Source organism: Canis lupus, chromosome 1 (genome assembly GCF_003254725.2).
Source record: "Canis lupus dingo isolate Sandy chromosome 1, ASM325472v2, whole genome shotgun sequence".
Lineage (NCBI taxonomy): Eukaryota > Metazoa > Chordata > Mammalia > Carnivora > Canidae > Canis > Canis lupus.
The window spans coordinates 1,993,188-2,003,830 of NC_064243.1; the positions used below are offsets into that span (position 1 = coordinate 1,993,188).

Here is a 10,643-nt window from a genome sequence, read left to right on the forward strand (position 1 = left end):
TTCCTGTGACCCTCTCCACTCCTGCTGGTTCCAAGACCAAGCTTAACATCCCCAGGGAATAGACCTGTTTCCTCTGGGTTTGGGCCTGACAAGGGTGAGGGAGCCTGAGGGCCCTACGGCCTCCTGTTATGTGTTTTCAGCTGCTGCCCTCCCCCTTGCTTCCATTCCTGCAGTGCCTGCCCACCCTTTCCATGTTCTGCAGGGTCACCCTCCTGCAGGTACACGTGTGGTTTCCATTTCTTGCTATGTCACTTAGCACCTGCTGTGAACTGCCCAGCATGTACACACGTGTACAAACACTGTCCAGCACACACACATACACATGTGCACAGACTTTCAGGAACATATGTGCACACACTGTCCAGCAGACATACACACACGTATACACACAGTCAGGCATACACGTGCACACACTGTCCAGAACACACACATGTGCACATACTGTCCAGCACACACATATATGCACACATTGTCCACCACACACACACTGTCCAACACACACATGCATGCACACTATCCAGTGTGCACATGTTCAATGAACTCTGTGCTGCCGTCTCCTTTCCTATTTGCTCTGTCCTCATTTGCACTGTTTTCCCATTTTTGTGCCTTTACTATAACTTTGAGCAGTGGTTAAGGAGGCATCAGAGATAAATGGTCATGTTACATCCACCAAATTTAATTTTCACACAGAGTAACCATTTTCAAAAGTGGGGTGAGCTTTCATGTCAGCTCCAAGGGTGTGGCTGATAGGGGCTTGGCTTGCCATCAGGCTCCTCTTCCCACCAAGCAATTCCTTCGATCTCTCCCAGTGTCAGTCTCACGTCCTTAAAGCAGCAGGACGGCCCTTGGAAGGTACCTGAGAGGAGGGAATGAGCTGATCCATGGTGACTTCTGCCCAGGGCCTCACACATATTGAGCACTCAATAAGATCAACTGCTTTTATTTTTATAATTCCTTGTGCTACTATTTTAAAGACTGTTGAATTGAGTGAAGAAGCTTCTAGGCAAAAAGATCCTCATGCTGGTGGTGGTGATGATAGCGTTCTGGGTGGAGACCAGCAGAGGCCACAGTGGAATGGTGTGGCTTTTCCATCCTGACACAGTGTGGAGGTGCCTTTGGCTCTTTGAATTGCTCAGAAACCATCCTGTGGCTCTGCACTGGGGTCACCTGCTTAAGATGTTGTCCACATTCACACCTACTGTCCCATCAGTCATCGATGCTGATGCACACTCTGCTCCTGAGAGCATGCTGACTTGCGCCAAGGTCACACATCAAATAACACACATTTTCCTAAAGTTCTAACCAGGTTTACATTTCTTCAAAACAAATTCATCTCCAAGGAAACTTTATATTTTGTGCTTAGTGATTTTCATGCTCATATGTCTTTCTCAAAAAAGGGAAAGGGGGAAGAGAATTTCTTTGTAATTGTTAAATTTAGTAGGTTTTTCTGAGTGGAAGTTAGTATGAGCTGTGCAGAAGGAAGGTGAGAGAGGATATTTACATCAGTGATTAATGTTCTAACGGTCTGTATTCCAGACACTCAGAGTTGTGATTGACCTCGGAGAGATAATTTCCATATGTGGGCAATCTGGGAAGAGTTTTCTGGAGAAATCCACACCCAATTGATCCAGATCTTTTGGACACATGTTAGTATCATGTGAATGATTGAAAATAAACTTTTTCCTCTCCATGTATGAAGAAACACTCCCTAATTTTGGTAGCTTTAGAGAATCAAGACTTGTGTGAGTACAATAAATTATAAAATCTAAAGGATCATGATAACACGATTGTGATGAAGAGTAAGGGCTTGTGGCAGATCATTATGTTAAGATTATGGACCTTCCACTTGTCTTGGCAAATTTTCTCAGTGTCTTAATCTATAAAACAGGGACCTGGTTCTTCAGGTTATGTGGAGATGGATGAGATTACTTAACATATTGGTTGACATATAGCAAGCATTGAATAAAGGCTTCTTTTGATTCTTCTGTTTTCTCTCACTGCCATAGGAGGACTTGGAAATTCTATTAAAAAAATAGTTTCATTTAATACCAACTAACATTTTTTCACTTATCTCAGAGTGGACTATCCCCTGAGTCACTTCAAGCTCCTTTTTTTCCCACTTTTCTTTGTTGTGATCACTTTTCATTTATCTACTCAATTGAGCATCACCCAGGTGGAAGGGGTGTCCCTCACCTGTATGCTACAAAAAAACAAAAACAAACAAACAAAAACATGTTTTATCAGGGTCATTTCCTCAGGTGGGAGCAAAAGAAAGGATCAAAGTTTTCCAGATTCCTATCAATTGTTTTCTAAAGCCACAAAACAGAAATGGAAGACCCATCATTGTCATTGCCCGAATTAACATGAGGTATCTGTTCAGAGAAGGCATAGATCACTGTGCCTTTGACAACGCTTGAGTAATTTCTGTCGAATTTGGAGGGTGTGTCGGGAAAGTATATTCATGCTTGTCCTTGCACAGGAGCCACAGGAAATTCTGTGTGGATGGCAAGACTGTGCCCTGGAGAGAGAGACTTCCACGTTCAAAGGGGAGCTGAGAGGCTGCTGTGAAGTATACATAAAAATATTGGGGTCAGGAAAAGAAATTACTTTTTTGCAACTATTTTAAAAGAGTGTAAAAATTTGGGATTCAAGATTAAAATTTGAGGGATACATGGGCTTAAAAATATTTTCTTTTTTTAAGATTTATTTATTTGAGAGAGAACATGTGCATGTGAGTGTGTGGTGGAGGGACAGAAGGGAAGGGAGAGAGAGAATCCCAAGGTGACTCCCCACTGAGTGCAGAGCCCATGCGAGGCTCAATCTCAGGACCCTAAGATCATGACCTGAACCACAACCAAGAGTTGGACCCTTAACTAACTGAGCCACCCAGACGCCCCTCATGGAGGTATTTGAGCAAATTTTTTGAAGACCAGTGGCCTGGGTGAAAATGACTCAGGCTCTATTTTGAACTTCTCAGTTGAATTTGTGTGTCAAGAAGATTTGACATTTTACCAGGAGGATGACCAAAGGAGTGGCTACTTTGGGTACCCTGTTCCTTGAACCACTAAAGTTTTTCTTGAAGTTGACTAATGTAGCAGTGACCCATGTGCAAGGGGTGGATGGAGACAGAAAGCTGCCTAGGGCAGAAGAGCGCCCAGCCCTCCTCATGACTGATGTTTAAGTGGGGACCACTGTTGTGTACCAGTGGGCTCATTAAGCACACGATGCATTGCAGGCATGCAATAACAATAAACAAACAGTGCTGATAAAAAACATCAGGGCCGGGACACCTGGGGGCTCAGTGGTCAAGTGTCTGCCTTCGGCTCAGGTCATGACCCCAGGGTCCTAGGATCGAGTCCCGCATCAGGCTCCCCACAGGGGGCCTACTTCTCCCTCTGCCTATGTCTCTGCTTCTGTCTGTATCTCTCATAAATAAATAAATAAATAAATAAATAAATACAATCTTAAAAAAAAAAAAAACAAACTACATCACATCCAGGGAGACATTTGCTGGTTTAAAACTGGTCTTGAAGGGCTCACTGTGTAGACCCAATGGCTCCTGGACTCAACTCCAGGTGTTGGAATGAAAGACAATGGCCTCCTAGGTTTCATTTTCCAGAAGGAGAAACTATGAAGATAGTTATTATTTATATTATTTAATGATGTCCTGAGCAATGCTGTGAGGGCCAGGGAGTTGTTTAATAAGTTGGATTTCATGAGAACTTCACAAATTTTTCTACAATTTAAGATCCCAGAGGTGACGTGGGGGTATCTGTGGAATTTATATGTTCGATAATTGTGCAGAAGGATAAGAAAAGTGTGAACAACTTCTGGTCACCATACCAAAACTAATTAATAATGATGGATAGAAAGGACACAACATTGGGGGCAGGGAATGCTAGTTTTGCCCTCCATTCAAATTGGGACCATTTTCTAAACTACTGTGTGAAATGCATCTTGCTTTGTGAGAACCAGTCCTGCGAGGTGGTGGGATGGTCACAAATGTTGGGATATCTCGCCATCCGGGTCCCTGTAGGAACAACAGTGGCAAATCCCATTCCTTCGCTGGGTAAGGGCACGTCCACACAATGCACACGGCCCTGCGCCATTGGGTAATGAAGTGAAGAGCAGAGGCTGGAGAAAATGTGTGTGCATTCAAACCCACAACAGAAAACAAAAATGAAGTGATGCTGGTGTGAACAGGGTCCTAGTTGGAGCACACCCACACACAGACACACACAAGTCAGTACAAAATTTAATTTTTCAGTACACAATAAAGGTATTCATTGCAGGACCCCATCAGGCAGTCATCCCTATTCCCCCAACCTCAAACAGTACCAGATCAAAAGTACCTGTTCTCTTCCACAAGGTCTTTAACTCCTTTCAACCATTTTCTAAAAATCTTTACAGGGACACAAGAAAATATGAAAATTTATGGCAGAGAAAAGAACAGCCAAAAAGTCAATTTTTTCCCTGAAAGAGGCATTTGAAATCACATTTTCTATTTCTGTGGCTTTATACACACAATGACAATGAATATAGCAGAAAACACTTGAGAATATCACCGTGGGAGTTTTTACTAGGATTAACCATGTTATTGGTTATTTTGTCCCACTTTTCCATTTATCTCCTATCACTTTTATGTTGATTTTTCACCACTTATGATTAGTCTCAACAGATGTTGACATCCATGTAGAGAGACATTAATCTAACAAACGTAGCACCTGCTGAGTTAGATGTACCCCAGGCACCCCTGGAGAGATAGTAAGTCCTCTGAAACTTTGACAAAGAGACCGTTGTAGGAGAAAAGGAGGCCAATGAAATAAGGAGGCCATTTGGTTTATCCATAATCAAAGAGTATGCATGGTCTGGGAGAGAGCTTCCTGGCTCAGCTTCTAGGAGTCACTGAAGACTTATTTGCAGCCTGTCCCCATCTCCACCCTCCGAGACAGATTAATCCACAGTTTAAAGAGTTCTGAGGCACTCGCCAGCTTCTAAGGCAAAACATCATAAAACTCAAGAAAAGCCGAAAGAAGGAAAGAAAGAAAGAAGAAAGAAAGAAAGGAAAGAAAGAAAGAAAGAAAGAAAGAAAGAAAGAAAGAAAGAAAGAAAGAAAGAAAGAAAAGAAAGAAAGAAAGAAAGAAAGAAAGAAAGAAAGAAAGAAAGAAAGAAAGAAAGAAAGAAAGAAAGAAAGAAAGAAAGAAAGAAAAAGAAAACAAATGTGGGCTGGCAGCTGGGACAACCTGGTGATAAAAGGCATATTTCTGAAAAGTGTGCAGCCTGGCGTACCCACGTGGTGGCTCGCAGGCTTGATTTTCTCATCTAATGAGAAACCCTTCAGGATGGAGTTTATAAGAGATTAGAGAAATCTGTGTTATTTGTAGTTTATATTTCTGTGCTCATTTATTTATTTGCTCAACAAACATTCGCTAATTACCCACCGTGTGCCTTGTGGATATTTGACACCATCACGTCTGACCAATTGTCACCTACCTTGAGGTTTCCAGAAATTACCCACTTGAAATGACGCTGTGGGGTCCTCCTCTGTGTCAACAGGAGGTTTTGATTCCACGGCAGGCTGTAGGATCCCAAATCCATTCTTTGCAACAGAAGATGGCAGTCCCTTAATACAGGTGCACATTTCAGAGGTGGTTAAAGAAGAAAGGTACATAAAACCTTCCTTTCTGAGTCCTGTTTTACCTTTTTCTTGACTGTGCCTTTTCTGGAGTCTGTATGTGAAGTGTTTGTTGGGGTCCCATGAATCTCAGGCCAGGGCTCTGACTATGACCTGTTTAAAAGACACTGTTGTCTTCTGCTACATCCTCATGAAATAAACATCTTCAATATTGTTCAAAGGGCTGCAGAAACACGATTTGGGAAAAGTTAAAACACCTGATGCCCCCAAAGCACTACAAAGTAAATTTGAAATGATTCTTAAGAATTAGAAAGGTTTCAGAGGAGACTCACAATCTCTTAGTGGCCTCGTACTTACCACTGAACACACAAGACCTAGAACAAGCCCTAAATACACAAATAACTGGGTGCTTTAGCTTTCTGGCTCCCAGGGAAGCTGTATTTAGCATATTCCTCTATATGATTCAGCAAAACTTTATGAAGACAGGAAACTTTACATGTCAATGTTCATGACAAATATGTTCTGAAGTCAACACCCTCCATCCCGCACCTGAATTTTGCCAACTTCCAGCTCTGATCCTCTTGCTTTTGGGAGAAGATCAAAGCATAGTTGCGATTCCTAGTCTTGATGCCACAGGATGACAGCTTCAGCGGGAGACAGATCACTTCAAACGTATGTGCAAAACTTGGATGCATCTGATGAACCTGCTCTGGGTGGCAGAATCATGCCCCCTGCCCCCTGGACTCGGTGTCTAGAAGTCGGTGGAGTAAGATGGTCACACAAGCCAGAGCAGGGCAGTTAGAGCTATGTTCACTTCCATTTCTGCAACATAACACATTGCAGTTTATGGCCACGCGGCTGCCTAACTGCCTATCTGAATTTTGCCATGATTAGAAATGTAAACACCTAGAGGAAAAAAGAAAAGAAAATCAGACTAACCTGCTTTCACCGGTGGGAGCATGGCTGGCGCTGGCTGGTCACCGAGTTAATCACAATTGTCCTCATTTAGAAGAGACATCGCCCTGGTCAGCAGTGGGTTCCTTCAGCTGGTCTCTCCGACAGAGTCTGTCTTAGAAATTCAGGAAATTGGGGCCACTGGGTGGCTCTATCGGTGAAGTGTTGGCCTTCGGCTCAGATCATGATCTCAGGATCCCGGGATTGAGCCTCGCATCAGGCTCCCTGCTCAGTGGGGAGTCTACTTCTCCCTCTCCTCCATGATAATCTCTCTCTCTCTCTCTCTCTCTCTCTCTCTCAAATAAACAAATCTGAAAAAAAAAAAAGAAATTCAGGGAATTAATTACTATAGAATACACACGTGTCTTCATAATCTGAGTAGTTTGAGCAAAAGCAGCCCAAACGTAGGAAAGTAATCTGGTTATCGTGCGTTCAAAGTGCTGGAGGACCTTGTCCTGGCAATGCCAGTGCTAGATGCAAATTATTGGAAGTATGAAGTTAAACTATGTACTTGGTTAAAAAAGGAAATTTAAGCAGCAGCGTGCCGTCGAGCATTCCCTCATGCCTGTATTTATGGAAACGTTGCTTATGAGGTGTGAGGGCACAGAGGACGCTGCAACGTCTGTCCAGGTTCAGAGTTGTGATCAAAATACATGCTTGGCACATGAACTCAGGCTCTGGGAGGACAGGGGCTCCAGGCATCCTCCCTGCCGTCTTGGAATAATGGTCTTGAATACCCAGGAGTCAGGGCAGCGGCCAGGGTTCCCTTGGAAACTTTGGACATCCTGGGTTTCGTCTCTTTACGTACATGGACAAATATTATGAATACGCAGTTCCCAGGACCACATCAGGCCCCCTTCTGAACCTGCCTGGGGGGACGGGTGCACACACACGTTACAGCAGACCGGGGCAGGTGCTGCCGCCCACATCACGCGGGGTGGGCACTGGGCCTCCTGCCTGGCACCCTTGGATCTGTGTGCTGCCCGATGTCTGTGAGCCTGGGGTGTGAGCACCAGGATCCCAGTGCCCAGAGCCGGTCCCCCGCTCGACTGGGGTCAGCCCCCCCACTCTGTGCCATCACACGAGCCCTGGGTCCTCCGGCCACAGTATAGCTCTGCAGTCACCATGCAGCTGGGTGCAGCCGTCCCCGGCACTGCCTGTAGGTGACTAACACCTGCTGTCCAGTGGGTGGCTGGTGTGGGGGTCTCATCTTCTACCGTCTGCTGCTATTCCAGGTGGGATAACGCTCCCTTCCCAGCAGGATGAATGTGGGATGTGGTAACAACTCCTCGTAAGAACAGGAAGGAAAAAGTCCGAAGACCCAGTCTTCGGGGTTCTGGTCCCTTCATGTTCCCATCCTAACTTTTCCAGGATGTTTTGAAGACCCTTGACTTCTTTCTCAGACACCACCGTTCCTCAAACCAATTCTCAGGATAGTGTGGACACCATCCTTAGCCCTCTGTCTCCTTCAAAAAATACCCACATTTTCCAGAAAGGGTGCAGGTAGTGAGTTCCAGAGCATTTTTACCTGTGGGTCACAAGCCATTGGCCAAAACTGAAGCTAGTCTTCAGGGTTCACAAGTGGGAAAGAATGAAACACAGAAAAGCCTCCTTTGCACACACCCTGGCATTTCTAGGACAGGGTTCATTCTCTCACAGATAGCTAGCCATTCAAAGAAGGTCCCCAGGTCACCCCAACCACCATGGATGGTCAGACTCATTAAGGGTGAGGGGAAGTTTAACTCACGTGCAAACGCATTCAAATTCCATCCCCTCTTGGAACAGAACTCCATCTCTTCCTCAGAGTGAGCTCTTTGTCTTTTTCCGGAAAGAAATGTTGGTGCTATTTCATCCACCATTTCACTGTTTCTCCTCTTGGCTTTATGTAGCTCCTATTCTCTGCAGCCCTGTCACTGGAGCCCCTCTCACCTGCTTCCCTGTCCACACCTCCTGCCAAGCCAGGCTTCGGGAGTTCAATCACACAGACTCTTCCCCAGCTGGCTACTGCGGCAATCCTCGAAGCTCGTGTAATTCCCCACATCGCAAACCACTGCATGCACCTTCTGCCGAGAGATGCACACGTAGAATCGGGGGTCAAAGCAGCTCAGGAGGTATGGCACGAGTCCCAGAGACAGGGCGATGACAGGCGCGGTAGTCCTCTGGAGGCTGCTGGGGCCCAAAAGGCCAAGAGAAATGGTTTTTATTACAGCAGGAGGACAAGACCCCTGGGCAGAAAGAGCTGCTGCCTGGGCTTGTAAGGAGCCACTGAATACAGACTTTGGGGTTGGGGGTAGTAAAGATGAGGGAAGTTTCCCAAAAGGACTTGCATATGCTAAGAAGACTCAGGGATCCTGGAGGCCTGGCTATTGTCAAGCTGATGTGGTTTTTCCCTCTAGCAAGGCATTCACTTTAAGACAGTTGGGAGTTTCCTAGAGGAATTTATACCTGGACCTTGAATTTGGTGTACATTTCCTTCTGCCTTTGTTCTCAGCATCACAGGTACCCCTGTGGCACATGAACTCATCCACCCCCAGCATGCTTCCATCACCCCGAAAAGAAGCCTCATATCCACTCTGTGTGCCTCGTCCTCCTCCCTACTGCTGGCTTCCTCCCTAGCTCTCTGGCACCAATGCTCTGCTCTGCTTTCCATCACCAAGGATTTGCCTCTTCTGGACGTTTCATATAAAGGGAACCAAACAATATGTGGCCTTGTGAGTGTAGCTGTTTTTCACTCAGTGTCGGGCCTTCAAAGCCAATCCACACTGGAGCATGGATCAGAGTTCCACATCTTGCTTATGGCTCGAGAGGCACATTTTACTTGGTCTCCAGCCACTCAGAGCTCAGGCTTGAGGGGGCTGCCGACATTATCCGAGTGGGGTCTGTGAGCCCTCTTCCCCAGGAGGTGGGGGGGGAGGCTTGCGTCTGCTGTAGGGGGGCCGTTAGTGTCTGCTGTGGGGCCCATCCACTGTTCCTACAGGACTCCGATGTGGGCACATTCAATAAATTTCTTCAGGCTTTGAATCAATAACTGGACTTTTTCTCTTAATAAGGCCACTTTGAATAATTTCTGTTTTTAGATAGAGCACTAATAGTGAATTACACATTGAGATTGTCCTTTCTATTTGCAGGAGTTACAGTAAGATTGGAGATCATGCTTTGCTTTCAGCCTCATGGGAAGTGCCCTGGACTGACAGGTTATCGCTGCCCTGGTCCAGCTGACCCCTTTCGAGCCATGACCTCCTGCGGGTTGCGTAGGACTACGAGCAGGTCCCTTTACAAGTTGGCATTTCGTTTTCCTTATCTGCAAAGCGGGGATGGGGCAGCAGCGGCTGGAGCTGAAACAGGCTCAGGGTGGTGAGATCTGTCCATGGCCATGGTTGTACCTGTTCACTTTGGGTTTGTTGAAAGTTCCGTGATACAGAGACTGAGAAATAATGGAGTGAACCAATAATGCGTAACAGACTTAGAACAGATTTGTCAGCCCAGCACTCCTGGCAGTTTGAACCCGTGGTTCCTGGCCAGGTGGCATCGTGGGGGCTGTCCTGTACCTGACAGGAGGCTTAGCTGTATCTCTGACCAATAGCACGCCCTCCCTGAAGCTGTGACGATCAGAAATGTCTCCAGACATTGTCCACTGTCCTCGGGGGAGTAAAATCGCCCCCCGTCGGAACCTCTGAGTTAGGTCATTCCACCCTCTCCTGGAAACCCGGCTCTTTCCCATGCTGTTCCCCACCTACGGTGTCTTCTACGCATCACAGCCTGGCACCTGAGACTTGTCCAGAGCATCAGTGTTTCATATCTCACGTTGCAGACATGGCTGTATTCCTTTTTGTGTTTATCCCAAAGCCTGTATTATATTATAATTTGTTTGATCTTATTGTTTTTCAGGTCCTGCTAGACTGTATCAGTAAATGGGCCATATTATGTCCTTAGGTACGTGAATGTTACCTTTCCCAAGAAGTCAGGTGTTACCTTTAAAGTGAGAATGATTATAAAACGATCCTAAAAAGTTACCTCTTGAAATTTGTTATGAACATGAAATTATGAATTTGGT

General features: G+C 45.6%; 1 long non-coding RNA gene across 3 annotated transcripts; it reads right to left on the bottom strand.

The window, feature by feature from the left end:
- Positions 1 to 924: 924 nt before the first annotated feature.
- Positions 925 to 10,135, bottom strand: LOC112643936 (uncharacterized). Of its 3 annotated transcripts, none has more exons than XR_007411423.1 (6): positions 9,035 to 10,135; positions 8,337 to 8,755; positions 6,575 to 6,900; positions 5,701 to 5,858; positions 5,494 to 5,623; positions 925 to 2,562 (listed from the first exon to the last, which is right to left on the bottom strand). It is a non-coding gene; the product is annotated as an uncharacterized LOC112643936 (long non-coding RNA). The 3 variants fall into 3 exon arrangements; XR_004811711.2 differs by adding an exon at positions 4,353 to 4,402 and having other exon boundaries at positions 8,337 to 10,134; XR_003125980.3 differs by having other exon boundaries at positions 8,337 to 10,130.
- Positions 10,136 to 10,643: the final 508 nt, after the last annotated feature.